The 16699-nt window shown below is 46.8% G+C and overlaps 1 protein-coding gene across 2 annotated transcripts in view; it reads right to left on the reverse strand.

Moving 5' to 3' along the window:
• The window catches only part of LOC131505189 (serine/threonine-protein kinase MARK2-like), a 51193-nt gene extending 39618 nt beyond the window's left edge, over positions 1-11575 (reverse strand). The window contains exon 1 of one of the 2 annotated variants that reach the window (XM_058718507.1): positions 10513-11575. The gene's annotated coding sequence lies outside the window, so the exon portion shown is untranslated. The remainder of the gene's footprint in view (positions 1-10512) is intronic. The other variant, XM_058718585.1, reaches the window with a different exon arrangement.
• Between the last annotated feature and the right edge of the window lie 5124 nt (positions 11576-16699).

Raw genomic sequence — 16699 nt, forward strand, 5'->3', positions numbered from 1 at the left:
CCAGTGTCCTGCACCTGTCCCGGGGCTTCCTGGAGCTCAGCATCTTTCGCTGCACTTAAAATGCAGGGACGGGGAACCTGGGTGGGCCTCAGTCCCTCGGCATCCCACACGTGGTTTTGCTCAGGTCGTGATCTCACAGTTTTGTGAGTTGGAGCCCCACATCGGGCTCTGAGCTGATAGCACAGAGGCTGCTTGGGTTCTCTCTCTGCCCCTCCAGCACTCGTCCTGTCCCTCTCCTTCAAAACAGGTATTTATTGAAGTTGCTTTAAACTTCGAAAATGAAACAAAACAAAACAAAATAAAATGGAGGCATGGAGCCGTGGCTCTCTCATTTGGGTTTTATTTTACTTTACTGTTTTGAAAAATCTTTTTTTTCAATCTGTATGCAGTTTCTACACAGCGGTTTTCTGGCTCTAGGGATGTGCTCCCTGGCTCCCAGCGTTCGCCGTGCGTGTCTGAGTCTGTGGTGAATGGGTCACACCTGGCCGGGCTAATGGTTCTCATGATGCTGGTTCCTACAGAAGTCAAAAGGCTCTGCTTTGAGAATATGCTGGAGCTGCAGAAGGCTGGAATGAGGCTCCGGGAGAGGGCTGGGCTCTAGGCTGGTGGGAGACTGCCTGGACATTTTGCCTTCTGCTCTGTCATTACCTGAGGCAGCCGGGGGTCCTCGGTGTCATGGCCTGGCTCCACATAAGGACTGAGTCCTTCCTCCTGCCCTATATTTTCCCATCGGTCCTTCATAACGGCTTTGAACTCTGCTCTCTTGCTTGGGTGGACGCTCATCAATTTCCTCCAAAGGTTTTCTCATTTGAGGGTCACAAATACTAGAATATAGTTGCATTCCCTGCTCGGTATTTGTCCTGGCGCCTCCCAAAAGACCCCCCCCCCACGCCCCAGATGGCTGGAACTTGGATTGGGGAAGGGCTGTGGCTCATGGAGTCAGCAAAAAGGAAGGGCCTCACCATGATGGTGTGGCCCTCCACCTTGTGCTTCCTACAACTCCACATCCAGCAGGTCACTATCCCACCGACACTCCTCCAGCCTGTGAAGCTGTTCTGGATCTGGTCCCACCCATCGCCCTGACCAATCTCCTGTGCCATGTCCCCGGGCTTCCTGGAGCTCAGCATCGTTCCCTGCACTTAAAACGCAGGGTCGGGGCTCCCGGGTGGGCCTCAGTGGCTCAAGCGTCCCACTCTTGGTCTTGCTCAGGTCGCCATCTCACAGTTTTGTGAGCTGGAGCCCCGCGTCGGGCTCTGAGCTGATAGCACAGAGTAGACTTGGGATTCTCCCTCTGTCCCTCCCCTACTCGCACTGTCCCTCTCTAAGTAAATATTCATTTAAGTTTTTTGAAACGGTATCCCTTCCCACGTGCTATGTGTTCAGGGGTGTATATTTCTTCTCTTGACGTGGGCACTCGCCCAATGGGACAGGATCCCGTCCTTGGTCTTATCTCTGGGGCTCTTTTTTAGGAGTTGGGGGGAGAGGGGAGACCCAGGAAATGGGAATTGACCTAAGCAGGGGCTGGCATGGCTGGCTGCCCAGCCTTCTACCCAGATCCATTCCTGGCATTAGAACTTCTGTTCCCAGGGAAAGTGGTCTCCTCTGCCCCACCCCTGGGCCCCACTGTGCGACGCTGTGTCTGTATATGGTATACAAAGGTACTTGTCTTTTCACTTTGTAAAGTACAATGGGCATGGATTAAACCAATATAAACAGATAAAAAGAATAATCAAATACAATAAAACCCAGGTAAAGTGAAAGAACAAAATAAAGACATGGACTGTGGCTCAGCTGCTTCCTTCGGTGCAGCTTCCTGTCTTCCTTCAGTGTAGGTTTCAAATGGTGTTATTTGATGATATTTATAAAGGTCAAAGGGGTACGATTTTATTCCCTTTTTTAGGTGTCACATAGCAAAACGCTGTTACTAAGAATCTGAATAACCTTCGTACCGGTCCCTTTTGGCTCGTGTTACCAAATCGGGATCCTGGGGTCATTGTCCATGGGTCCCGGTATTCACTACTGGTGGTGGACCTTGTTCCCCATGACAGAGGCTGGGTCCCGTCGGTTCCCTCTGGGGCTCAGCTTAGTGCTGGGGGTGTTGCTGCCAGATGATGTGCCCGAGCTCCAGTGGGGGGGGGGGGGGCGGGGCTGAACTGGAGCTGGAGGAGAAGGCTCCAGGGCTCCGCTAGGGGGCTGGGCTCCCTTTGGGGATCCTGGACTCTAGGCTGGCTGGGAGACTGCCTGGCACTTTTTCCTTGTGCTCTGTCTCCTGGTGCCCTTCGGGCCTCGGTTTCTCTTTGAAGGGTTCGGCAGGTATAGCGGGCTCACCGGCAGTCTTTTGTCCTGCCACTGACCTGTTGTACCTCCTGGTTTGGGGAAGGACTGTGGCTGTGGGAGTCGGCAAAACGGGAGGGCCTTACCATGATGGTGTGCCCTGTGATGAGGGAGCATAAGGAAGGCTGAGGGCAAAATACAGGCCGGTACTGCACCCCTCCCGCCCCCCTGGTTGGAATATGTTTGATAACCCCAGACAGTCCTGGCTACCCAAGAAGAAAGGAAAGGGGTTTATGGGCTTGCCATGGTGATGTGTGGAAAGTAAGGCCAGTGGAAAATAAATCCCCTTACTGCCTACAGCCCATTGACAAGTCCTTGAAACAGGCAGAGCAGCCTCCCTGGGGGAGCTCAGCTGCCCCGAGAATGACATTTTGGTGGGGGACAAAAGAGAACCTTAGCTTCACATGATCCCAACCTCGAGGATCCTCGAGGATCCTTCCTTCGAGGAAGTCTGCTTCCTTTCTCTCAAGTCCCCCAAGATAGAAGCTGGCAATCATCCTGCAAGCTTCTACTTTTCTCTTTTCCTCCTTTACTCTCATTTCAGGGGCTTTTCGGGGAGTGTGGTCTTACTGGAACACTCTCCTGTCGATTGAGCAGGCTGCCACCCTCTAGCCCCGGCCACTCTGTGGGGAGGAGAGCGCCTGCCCTTTGGCTGCAAGTTGGGACCCTGGCCGGGGTGGTAATGAGATCCAGAAACTTGATGTCCTGTCTTCACTCCTGTCCTTAGACAACGTTGTCTGCGTAGGGCACGGGACAGCCACCTAAGCCACGAAGCCTAACACTGCCAAGTGAGGTTTCCTCGTCAGGGGTCTAATGCGATCCCCTCCACCACTCTGGACTAGCCACCTCTGGCCGCAACAGCTCCACTGGGAGACGGCAGGAACCAGTACCTGAGTGAATTAAAACCCAACTGGGGACCGTTCCCTAGGGGAGTTGCTTGTGAAGACTCTATGGGTGGGACTGTCACTTGGACCATGATGGATTTCCACCTGTGCTGCTTTCTGTCAATGTCCTCTACTAACTACTACTGAAATTACAAAACTGGGCAATTGATTCCCCCTTGTGAAACTTTTCTAGTGTTTTCCGTGGGTTACAAACAGCAGGTTCTTCAAGAACCTGGAGCCTGGCCTCTGTGGAACGCTCTTCAAAGACCAGGGAATCAGGACATGACCATCAGGGCCCTTTTCAGGCACGGCCTTCGGGGTAAGGTATTTCGGTCCATTCGCCAGGCTCCCGTCTGCAGTCTAGAATGCAATGGGGAAGTGGGGGGATGCTAGCATCCCTCCTTCAGGAGCCCTTAGCCGGCCAGTTGGTGGCCATGGAGATTTTATTCGAGGGACGCCTGGGGCACCAGGAAGCTCTGACATACCGTGTGCATGGGGTGCCACCCAGGAGTCGGGGGCACGGTCAGCGGCAACGGAGCCTCTCTCTCTTTTCTTTCGACTTTTCTCTCTGGGAGGAGCATGGGGGCTTCTCCTCAGTCTCCAAAGATTCTCCCTTGGGATGCCTTTGTAACCCACTGGCAACAACTGGGCTTGCAAAATGCAGAAAGGACTGATCCTATAACACTGTGTGGCCTTAGTAAACGGACAGAGGTACCCACCTCCAGGCCTTCATGGCTACCCGGACCCTGGGGCCCCTTGGGGAACGTGCTCAGGAACCAGGTCAGGAAACTCCCTCCTGATATACCGGATGATAATTGTCTCAACAGGCCTCCTTCCTCCTAAGAGAACCCAGGTTAAGGGAGGAAACACAGGCCATCCCTGACAAAGGGGACGCGGACCCTTTCTCTCTGTTCCTCCTCCTACTAGATGTGAGGGCTTCTCCCTCATTTATTTCCCGGCTTCACAGCTATGATTAGAGCCACGTGTGCTTAGTCTTCCTTGGGACGGGGACTTGAAGGAATATTCCCGAGCAGCTGCTAAAACTCCATTTGTTTTCCCCTCTTCTCTGGCCTGACCCAGATCGCCCATTTCCACTTTGGGGGAACAGAAAACATGGCATCTGTGCCTCTGACAGAGCTGATGAGGTTGGAACCAGGAAATTGTCCTTGTCTGCCTTCTGCTGGCACCTCACCTCTTCTGCCTTCCCCTCCCCCTCCTCCTGTTTCTGCACCACCTTGGGTGTGGCCTGAGTACCTGGTTCCTATCCCATCCTCAGTGCCTCGGGCCCCGCCGGCTCCTTCTCCTACCCTCCAGGTCAAGGAGCCCAGAGCACCCCTGGGACCACCCGCCCCAGATCCCTCCCCACTGGCATCCCGGGAGAACAAACGGATTTTCTTTTTTTAAGTGGACGCAGGTGAAACAATTCAGTGTTGAAACTCACCTAAGTTTGGCGGACCTGTCTTTAGACTTATCAGCATTAAATAGAAAATGTTTTTTCTACCAAGGTTTACCAAACGTCAGAGAAGCTCATTTTATCTCGGTTGCAATTTGTTAGCACAAAGATGACTTAAAATAATGGTTAGTTGTGCCTGGTTCAAAGTTGTCACAGGTTAAGATAGCTTTCAAAGTCTTTGGTAACATGAAACTTTAAGGTTTCGTTGTTGCTGTTTTTTTGTTTTTGTTTTTTTTTAACATTTATGCACTTTTGAAAGAGAGCAAACGGGGGAGGGCTAGAGAGAGAGGGAGGCACAGAGTCCGAAGCAGGCTCCGGGCTCCGAGCTGTCAGCGCAGAGCCTGACATGAGGCTCGAACTCACGGACCGGGAGGTCATGCCCTGAGCCCAAGTCCGAAGCTCAACCCACTGAGCCACCCAGGCGCCTCAGTAACCTGAAACTTTAAAGTTTTCTTTCAAGTCTGCATGACAAAGGAGATGAAGTTCATTGGACATCTAGGTGTTTTTTTTTTTCCAAATAGGACCAAGTGCTCAAGCATTGATTCCTAAACATAAGGTTTGTCTGCTTGGGAAACAAGGTTCATTTTCTCAGTTGTCTGCCAGGAGAACCAAAGCTTTCTAAAGATCAGGTCTCTGATGACCTCAAGTGAAAATGTGTCCTTGGTAAAGGAGCTAGGCTTTGCTAACAGCTCTATGATGCTACACGTTTGCCTGTAGGATCTCTCATTGCCACCTTCAACCTTGGTTGAATAAATAAAGTTGTAAGGTTTGTAATGACCTGCAATCCTATTTGGGACAGGCTTCATAACCTTCTAAGGTTTTAGCAGACTTTCCCAAGATTTCAATTGTAAATGAAGCCTTTCTGACCAGGTAGGCCTTTTCATTTGGTATGTTAAGTTACTCAGAAAAGCTCTATCAAATGATGGTAAACCTTGGGCTGTACTTCACGGGTAAATGTTGCAACTACCCCCACTCTACACGCGATTCCTAAAGTTTTCAGTGTTTTGGCATAAGGTCGTCAGTTGATAGTCCGATTATTGAAGTGTTATGTGTCGCAGAAATAACTGAGTTTCCTCGTCAGCTGCATCCTTAAGGACCTCTCAATTCGGAAAAAGGGCTCTGTGGACAAACACGGGTATTTGATGTCTTTAAGATGAACATGAAAACGGGTAAGAATGTCCAGAGTTCAGAATGAAAAAGACGCAATCAAACTGAACAAGAGTTGGGAACGTGGGACTGAACGAACTGAGGAAGATCAGAGTTTTGGGACTCTTGTCAGAGACACTGCTGGTTTTCCGATGTTTGCTCTTTCTGGTGAAGGAAACTTCCTCTTAAGATAGCTATGATCTACAGAAATGTCATCAAGCATTCCTTTGTGAGCGGAAGCGTTTATCTTTTCTCTCTACCTAAACCCTCTGACATTCACACACTCCCAGTGAGTATCCTTTCTCTCGTGACAATCGTACTCATTTGCGTTAAGTCCTTGGAATGGGACACCATTGGAAATACTGGTTATTTTTACCAAGGCTTTGACTGGGACGTCCTATTTGAGAGCCATGCACAGACTCAGAGGTGTGAGCGTGTAGCTCCAAGGGACCAAGGTTGACTTTGGGAAACATGGAGCCATACAGCCCCTTGGAAATGTTGACCCGATACCTTGCTTCCAGAGTTCCCAGTAGCCTCCCCAGGTGAGTCAAGAATGTCACTTCCTGGCAGGTGCAGGAACCTCAGGATATCTCGGGGACTTCGTGAAGAGGAATTCGCCCAATTCCACAGATACTGCAGGCCTGTCTGACACAAGTAACTGTGGCAAGTAACTGTGGCCTCTGGCCCGGAGAGGCTACAAAAAGTTCAGTCTGGAGATTCCTGATAAAAGGTTCTGGCAGAGCAGACTTGAAAAGATCCTTATGATCCATCGCTATTCTTGCTGAACTTATGGAAACAATTGGGCCAAGGTTGTTAAAGCTGGACTTGTCCTACGAGCGAATTAGTCTCGATTTGGCCATCTCTGGAAATGAGGGTTTTTACAGAGACAAACTATGTTTCAAGAACGCATCGTTAGGGATGGTAAATCCTAGTTATGATTGTCTTTAAAAGTTTGTTGTTTGCCTAAGCTAGACAACTCGAGGTAAACTTTGTCACAGTAGCACAGGTATGGACAATCTTCTTGCTTGTTATTCTGCGGGAATAATAACCCCATGGGTATATGATTTAAATGACTGGAAGATGGGATGGATTCACCTATCAATAGACAAAGAGGCTAGTGGTTTATTCATCCTTCACTTGAGGCTGGGTTAATTCATAAATCTCTAAGCATGCAAACATGTCCCTCCTAAACCTGATCTGACAGTTACTAGAAACCTACCCCATAGAAACCCAAAAAGACCTGGTTTATTCAAAGGATGGAAAGTCGAATACAACAGGGGATTTGACTCCAAAATAAAAGGGCTGCAGTCAAGTTACAGGGGCATTTTTCACGGGCTCCCGTATCTAAATGAAACCTGTACCCCCTTTCGCAGGAAATCCATGAGCACACGAATGTGCCTTCTTCTTCCTGTGAACCTGTGGAACACTTGTTCACACCTCTTATGATGATGGCAACTTTCTTTTTCATTCTTTCTTTTTCATTCTCTTTCCCCAAGTTCTACTAACAAGTCCTTCTTACAATGGGCCATTCAAAAGGACCACCACAGATATTTGAGGTACAAACCAGAAAGACCAACCTCATTCCTGCTGCCTCTTCCCACTCTCCTCTGAGGATGCTTCCCGCCCGACATCTAACATCTCACTGGCAGCACTGGGAAACACTAAGTTTGTGATTTGCTCTAACCAGTCACCCCTGTTTTTCTCGGTTCCAGAAGAGTACCTCTGATTAATTAGCTGATTGCTTACTGAACCAAACAGAGTCTACAGGATGGCTGTACATACATCACCTGTTACACAGTTAAGGACTTAAATGACTCTCAACATACCATTATACTGTTAAATATGAACATAACTCGAATGCAGAAAACAGTTCTACAAAATAGAACGGCCTATGTGCTAACTGCTGCACAAGGTGTAACTTGTACTCTCATCAAAACAAAATGCAGTGTGTACATTCCAGATGACCACAGAAACATTTCTGGATTTCTCACTGACATGAGTACTCCAACTTGGCACTTTAAACAATCCCTTTCCTGTAATGATTGGTTAAACTGGACTGGAGGAGGTGCGTCAGCTACCAAAGGACTTCCACTTGGGCTGATCTTTCTAGTGGTTCTCATTCTGTTCTGCTTTTTCTCCCATGTCTCTCTGCCTGGTACCAAGACTCCATCACTGCAATCACTTCAAGCCAACACACGATCCTTTTTACTCAAGGAGGTTCATACACATTGCCCACGGTGGATTCAGCTGCCTCTGCCTTTTATAACTCCCCTCTATGTTCCCTGACTGACCCATATTGACCGAGATAGGTGGGGACAACTCTATGCCCTTGCTCAGCAGAAAGAAGCTACAGAAGATGAGACCTTCCGCCTGCAGCAACCCTAAAGATTCCAGGGTCAAAACTGCTCAGGGGGCAGGGGGATATGAGGAGGGAGCATAAGGCAGGCTCAGGGCTAAATCCAGGCTGGCACCGTCCCTCCCAGGTGGAATGTGTGTGTTAGTCCTTGGACACTCCTGGCTCCCCAAGAACAAAAGAAAGGGGTTTAAATGCTTGCCGTGGTCATGTGGGAAACTAAGGCAAATGAAAACTTAAATTCCCTTACTGCCTGCAGCCCATTCACAAGTCCATGAATCAGGCAGAGTGACCTCCCTCTAGGAGCTCAGCTGCCTGACAGTATGACATTTTGGTGGGGGCAAAAGAGAACCTTAGCTTCACATGATCCCAACCTCGAGGACCCTGCAAATCTACTTCATCTCAACCCCCGCAACATATATGCTGGCAATCATCCTCCACGCTTATGGCCTGCCCAGATCCATCTAAAGGGTCTCATGGCTGAGGTTTCATTAAACGGCAAGAAATGGCGTTTTCCTGGCAACAGCTAGCCCCTCAAGGTCCTGGAACCTTGAGTCCTAGAGTAAGTCTGGCTCTCTCCCTAACCCCCTCCCAACCTGAGGGTATATAATGAGCTACCCGTCACGACGCCAGTGCAGCTCTCCCTGCCCATGGACCTGTCCCCGTGCTTTAATACAATCACCTTTTTGCACCAAAGACTTCTTCACGAATTCTTCCTTGGCCATCGGCTCCAGACCCACGAACCCCCCATCACTCCAAAACTTCACCACCTCCACCTTGTGCTTCCTACAACTCCACATCCAGCAGGTCACTAGCCCACCGACACTCCTCCAGCCTGTGAAGCTGTTCTGGATCTGGTCCCACCCGTCGCCCTGGCCAATCTCCTGTGCCATGTCCCCGGGCTTCCTGGAGCTCAGCATCGTTCCCTGCACTTAAAACGCAGGGACAGGGCTCCTGGGTGGGCCTCAGTGGCTCAAGCGTCCCACTCTTGGTCTTGCTCAGGTCGCCATCTCACAGTTTTGTGAGCTGGAGCCGCACGTCTCGGGCTCCGAGCTTATAGCACAGAGTAGACTTGGGATTCTCTCTCTGTCCCTCCCCCACTCGCACTGTCCCTTCTCTTTCAGAACAAACATTTAAGTTCCTTTAAAGTTAAAAAACAAAATAAAATAAAGGCACGGACACGTGGCTCTCATGGCTCTCATTTATTGGCATTTTTTTGGGGTTGTATTTTGTTATTTTTTTTAAATACATTTTTTAATTTATTGAGAGGTTTGAGAACCTGATTTTTTGGCTCTAGGGACATCCTCCCTGGCTGCCTGTATTCACTGCTGGTGTCGGAGTTTGTGGCTGGCAAGTTGCATCTGGGCCCGCTAATCGTGGTCCCTATGCTGGTCCCTTCGGAGGTCAGACTACTCCGCTCTGAGGACAGGCCTGTGCTGGAACAGGTTGCGAGGGAGCTCCAGCAGCGGACTGTGGTTGGTGTGCTGATCGTGGGCTGGATAGTTGTCAACGTGTACCACATGTTTTCACTCTCCAGGGACATGAAAACCAGAGCACTGTGCTCCCTGTTTTCGATATTTCGTTCCGCGTCCCAGAAGACTTGCCCCTCAAACGGCTCCAACCCGGTGGCCAAGCAGTACCAAACCACCCCCAGGTTCCAAGCATTTGCAGAAGGGGTGTCCTCCCTTTGCTGCAGGAAGAGTCGCGGGGCAGAATAAGGGGGGCTGTCCCAGAAAGTGTGGAGTTTGTAGCCAGCAAACTGGATGCTCAGTCCAACCCCCGTGCGTTTTACCTTCAGCTTCTTGCCAAAAAGCAGTGTCTCCAGCTTCAGATACCCGCCTATCATACCTTGTTGGTGGCAGTACTCCACCACCGATAACAGCCGGCAGAATGTGTCTGGAACCTCCTCCGTCACTTGGCCATGGTGCGTAAAATCGTCACGCAGGTTGTCTCTGCTTACGTATTCTGAAAGGAGAACCAACGTTTCCTTGGTGTTGATCACCTCAAGTGACTTGACAACACTTGGGTGACTTGAGGTCTTCATATTCTGGGCTTCACGACAAAGTCCCTGGAGGCCAGCGGGGTCCTTCTGGGTTTTCTTGATGAACGTCACATCAGACTGCTTCCTGGGGGGGACGCTGCCCTCACTGGTGATCTCGGGGATCTCGTAAATACAGAAGTCCTCCTCACCAGTGGTAATGGCCTTACGCCCCTGAAGCATGGTGACCAACTAACTATACTAACGCTAAATAATGCTAATTACACGGACTATGCTAACCAACAATACCAACCTACAAAATACTAACAATACTAACAATACTATGCTTATGAACTATACTAACAACATGAACTATACTAACAATATGAACTATACTAACAATATGAACTATACTAACTGTACTAAAACGCTAACACAAAAAAAAAACAAATGAAAAACACACACGCGCACACACACATGTGCACACACACACTCACACACACACACACACACACAAAGAAAATGAAGGGAGGAAACGAAGAAAAATTGAGAAAAAGAAAAACTAAAAAAGGAGAAAAAAAAAGAAAAAAGTAAAAACAGAAAAAGGCAAAAAAAATTGGGAGAGAAAAGGAGTAGAGAAAAAAGAAAAATGAAAATAAAAAAACAATAAACAAAATGAAAAAAAGAGAAGTCGAAATCAAACTAGCTAGGGTCAAAGGCCGACAGGTCACCAAAGCTTCCTGGGCTGTAAAGACCAAACACCCAGCCGAGCCAGGGTCTTATATAGACAGGTCTTGCCATGACTTCACCATGGGGCTTTGTGAGGGCACAGCAAGAAAGGGTCCAATTATGCAATCATGGCTGGGGATGTCTGAGACCACAGTGGTTTCCTCACTTTTTACTCCCAAAACCCCTTTACTCAATAAAAAAAAAAAAGACCCCCAATGGGCTTTTTGTTTGTTTGTGTGGGCTTTTCAAGATTGATATTTACTTTGTTAGAAATCAAAATCTATAAGATGGTTCAGTGGCCTTTTCACTTCAAGTTTAGAAAACTGTAATTTTGGCTTGTATAGACCTCGTAATGTCTACACTTAAAACACTCAGTTCCTGGTCTCAAAATGGTGCTACAACGTATAAGGAAACGTTGTGTTGTGTAAAACACGATAAGGCTCATTATTAACATCTATAAAGCTCAGAGGAACATTGCTTTTCATCATATTTTCACTGATAAGGTTGTGAGGAGATTTCTCATCAGAAACCTTGGAGGCTAGAAGGCATGGGTTGATGTGTTGAAAGCATTGAAGGAAAAAAGCTGTGAACCAAGAATCCTACATTTGGGAAAACTGTCCTTCAAAAATGAGGAAGAAATGAAGACATTCCCAGATCAACCAAAGCTGAAAGCCTTGCCCTGATGACTAGACCGGCCCTGCAGTGAAGGGGGTCCTTCAGGTTGAGATGAAAGGGCACTGAACAAGTAACTCAAAGCCTTCTGAAGAAATAATCTCCGGTAAAAGTAAGCAGACAGACAATTATGAACGCTAGTACTGTTATGACTTTGGTCTGTAGCTCTACTTTTGGTTCTCTATGTTAAGAGACTGATATATTTAAAAACCTAATTATTCATCTATGCTTTTGGACACAAGATGCATAAAGATGTAATTTTGTGACATTAACAACTGAAAGAAGGTGGGGTCAGGGCTGTAAAGTAGCTGAGTTTTCATGTGTTATTGAGGTTAAGCTGGTATAAATTGACATTACAATGTTGTAACTTTACGATGTTAAAAGCAATCCCACGGTAACCACACACAACCACACACACACACACACACACACACGCCACAGAACATACACAAAAGGAAATGAGAAGGGAATTAAAATGTTTCACTACAAAAAAAATCAACTAAATGCAAAAGAAGATAGTCATGCAGAAAATTTGAGACCGAAAGCAATTAAGGCATATAGAAAACAAAGAGCAAACCACAGAAGGAATTCCTTCCTTATCAGTGATGACTTTAAATGTAAGCAGATTAAACAGATTAGTGAAATGGATAAAAACATAGGATCCAACTATGTGTTACCTACAAGGGACTCAGATCCAAAGACACAAAAAAGTTGAACATGAAAGGAAGGAAAAAGATAATCCATGCAAATAGTAACCAAAAGAAAGGGTGGAGTGGCTGTAATAATACCAGACAAAACAGACGTTAAATCAGAAAATGTTACAAGAGACAAAGAAGGACATTTTATATGAATTAAGAGGTTCAGTACAGCAAGAAGAAAAAATGATAAACATTTACACACATAATGAGAGGCCATTATCGACAGAACTGAAGGGAAAAATAGTTCTATAATAATCATTGGAGCCTTCAATATCCCACTGTCGATAATGGACAGAACAACCAGACAGAAGGTAAGTAAGGACACAGAGGATTTGAAGAACACGATAGCCCAGCCAGATCTAACAGACGGGCATGGGACCCCACCCAACAATAACGGCACGAGGGACCTTCTCTGAGACAGACTTTGCATTAGGTCACGAGTTAAGTCTCAGTAGATTTTACAAGATAGCTATCACACAAAGTATCTTTTCCAACCACAAGAAGATGAAGTCAGAAATCGGTAACAGAAGGAAGAGTGGAAAATTTAAAAAGCTGTGAAAACTGAAAACACACTCTCAAAGAACCAATGTGTCCAAGAAGAAATCACAGTGGAATGCGAAAATACGTAGAGGTGAAGGGAAATGAAACACGACGCGTCAAAACTCCTGGAAAACAACAAAGCAGTGGTGAGGGGGAAATTTATAGCTGTAAACGCTCACAGTAAACATCAAGACAGATCTTAAATCAACACCATAGACGTGCAACTTAAGAAACTAGAAAAAGCCAAAGGTAGCAAAGGGAAGGAAATAATAAAGATTAGAGCAGAGATACATGAAACAGAGGGTCTTTCTACTCCTTACAGACGTAGAAAGGGTTAGAGTGCTATCAACAAGTGTATTCCAGCTCATTGGAGAATCCAGATACAATGGACAAATCTCTAGACCTAGGAAACCTACCAAGACTAAATCACAAAGAAAGAGAAAATCGGAAGAGATTCGTACATAACTAGGGAGGAGATTGAGGCTGTAATCGAAGACCACCTGACAAAAAAAAGCCCCGGATCTGACAGCCTCACTGGTGAGTTCTACCAAACATTGGAAGAATTGACACCAATCTTCTCAAACTCTTCCAAAAACTTCAGGAGAAAGAACACTTCCTAACTAATTCTATCAGGCCGGCATTGCTTTGATGCACCCTAAATATCTCTGGGCCACCTTCCAGACAGTCACCAGAGGAGTTTTCTAAAATATCCAGCCACATGAGTTATTTTCTCAACGACAAAAGAGACCTTTCTCTTGTCTGTGGAAAGAGAGGACCAGGACCAGTAGTGTCTCCAGAATCAGGCTGAACATCTATGGACCTCTTCTGAGAGCCTCCGTCCACAACGGATGGGCCACACCGCAGACTGGACACAGCTGAAGCGGGGCAGGGGGTGGGGTGGGGAGGGGAAAATTCACGGAGGTAACCTGGGCTTCAACTGGTCTGTCAGCTGCTTTGACTGCTTTGGGCATCTGTGAATACAACAAGCCATGTCCTCGTTGGACGCTGGGAAAGGACAATCTATCTGCACATCCAGCCCTATGGGCTGGAGTCTCCCAAACGAGGCCATCGTTTGTTTTTGGCAACTCTGCTCCACCACAATATTCATCAGACTCCTGAGAAAGACGACCAATGAAGGGATCCATAAATGGTAAGACCATCTTGCACTTAGCTGTGTTTTGGAAAAGGGAGATATTAGGCAACTGGGCCTTTAAGGTTTTGCTTGCACCCTGTTTGTGGAATGGTACGTGTGTCTATGTATGTTGTAAATGTGAGATAGTTTCTCTACCTCCGGGTGGTGGTTGTGAAAATTAATTTGTAAAAGTGCTCTACTTAGCTGGTTTGAAGGCAAGTGCTTGTAAGAACTGGGTGTTCTAGGGGCGCCTGGGTGGCTCGGTCGGTTAAGCGTCTGACTTCAGCTCAGGTCATGATCTTGTGGTCTGTGGGTTCGTGCCCCACATAGGGCTCTGTGCTGAGGGCTCAGAGCCTGGAGCCTGCTTGAGATTTGTGTCTCCCTCTCTCTCTAATCCTCCCCCATTCACGCTCTGTCTCTCTCTCTCTCTCTCTCAAAAGTAAATAAACATTAAAACAATTAAAAGAAAACAAAGAACTGGGCGTTCTAAAACTCAGAAAGATAGAAACTAACCCCAGGTGTCTTTCAAGTTCAAGTGATCTTGGATAATATTTGGTATGAAAGCTAATGTAACGTTGTTCGTTTCAGTTCAAATGGACATAAGTCTTTAGAATTGCCAACATTAAATATGATAGTTTCACTCTGCTTGTGTTTACCGTAAGTCAAACCAGCTGTTGGCGTTGTGACTGTCACAAAATGTGATGGAAAAGAAAAAGACGTTAGAGCCCTGTCCAATGGCTTCTGAAGCTTTATGGGCAAGCGAAGGACAGACAGACAGATGTAAATAATTTTAATAAATGTAATTAAGCCTACTTGAAAAAATAAGCGAAAAAATTCTGTATTTAATGAAAGTGAGACTGGTTATTCAAAGAGGGAAAACTTGGGGTACCTGGGTGGCTCAGTCTGTTGAGCATCCCACTCCTGACCTCTACGTAAGTCATAATCCCAGAGTTGTGGGATTGAGCCCCGTGTCAGGCTCCAAGTGGAGCCTGCTTGAGATTCTCTCTCTGAGTGTCTCTCTGTGTCTCTCTCTCTCCCCCCCTCCCCTGCTTGTGCTCTCTCTCAAACAAAATTTAAAAAAAAATAAAGAGGGGAAAACGTAGGACAAAATCTGAAGGAATGTGAAAGGGAAAATTGCAGAAGGTTTGCAAGAAGGGAATCTTTCGAAAGAAATGCTATGCATGGTTGGGAACGAGATTCTGGAGCTTCGCATGTAAGAAACAAGTTTATGAGGGCAGCGATCGACCCCCGGGGAAGAGAAGGGGGAGGCAGAGAACGATGTCAGGCAGAAGCTGAGCAGTGACACTTCAACGGAAGCCTTAGCCGACTCTCTGAGCAGTCCCGAAAGTTGGACTGCCCTTCGGAAGCATCCAACCTTAGGCGAAAGGGGCTGGCTCTTCGTAAGCGTCTTTGGATGTGACCACCTGGGCAGCGGGTAATGCCCTTGGCAAGGCCGCTGTGTACAGTCACGGCAATCCCTGATGATGTCTGAGCGTCGAAGGCTGTAGGCAGCATTGCTATGGCTGGGAGACCTTGGTTCCTGCCAGAGATTCTGGTCAGCACATCCCAACACCCGTCACAAGAACTCAGACCCATGCAGTGCCCTGGATGTCCTTGTCCAAATAAGTATGTATCAACGTGGGAGGTGACACGGAGGAAGAAAGAAGGGACTGCATGTCTTTTTAAAAATTCATCTTGGGGCGCCTGCGTGGCGCAGTCAGTTAAGCATCCGACTTCAGCCAGGTCACGATCTTGCGGTCCCTGAGTTCGAGCCCCGCGTCGGGCTCTGGGCTGATGGCTCGGAGCCTGGAGCCTGTTTCCGATTCTGTGTCTCCTTCTCTCTCTGCCCCTCCCCTGTTCATGCTCTGTCTCTCTCTGTCCCAAAAATAAATAAAAAAACGTTGAAAAAAAATTAAAAAAATAAATAAATAAAAATAAAAATTCATCTTGTTGCAACGAATGAGTTTTAATATCCAAATTACAGCAGTATAAGACTGGAATTTGGGTTTTCTCGCTTTTAATGTGACAGAGGCTTCTTAGATGATGGGTCTAAATTATCAACAGAGGTTTTTCTTTACCTTTAATCTGCCTACAAAAACAAAGTTTCTATGTCTTGTCTTTGTTAGGTCTTTGCTTACTTAAGAAAGTTGAATCTGCTCAGTGTTAAGAGAGCTAAGGTTTGCTCACAGCTCCATTTACCTTGCTGTCTGCATTTACCTTGAGAATCTCTTCTTGCCATCCTGGCTAAATAAGTATCCCGTTTTGTAACGATCTGTAATCCTATTTAGGCACGTGTTTTGAAACCTTCTGGTATTTCACCAACTTGCAAAAACCCAGCTTGTGAATGGAAGTCTTTTTGACGAATTAGGCTTATTCCCTGGTGTGTCAAAGGACATGGGAGGCATCATCAAATAAGCGATGAGGAACCTTCTTAGGGTTTGTTGTATGGGTGATTGCTCTAAGTGTCCTAGAGATTTTATAAGATTCCTAAGGTTTTGATATGTCCTGGTATAGCGTCATCGCTTGTAATACGAACTACTGAAGTATCGTGTGTCACAGTATCTCCTTGCCAGCTGCACTGCATTGACAAATACAGCTCTCTGATCCCTTCAGGATCATAAAGCTAAGCTTAGTAAGAATTCCCAGAACTAATGGGGAAACTGCTTTCAAACAGACACTTGTGTAAACATTGCTGGTCCTCTAATGTTTGCTCTTCTAAATTTAATCTGCCTATGACATTTGGTAGACATTTGGTAAATAATTTCTTCATAAACAGATAG

The sequence above is a fragment of the Neofelis nebulosa genome, chromosome 1, assembly GCF_028018385.1.
Source record: "Neofelis nebulosa isolate mNeoNeb1 chromosome 1, mNeoNeb1.pri, whole genome shotgun sequence".
In the NCBI taxonomy this organism is placed as follows: Eukaryota; Metazoa; Chordata; class Mammalia; order Carnivora; family Felidae; genus Neofelis; species Neofelis nebulosa.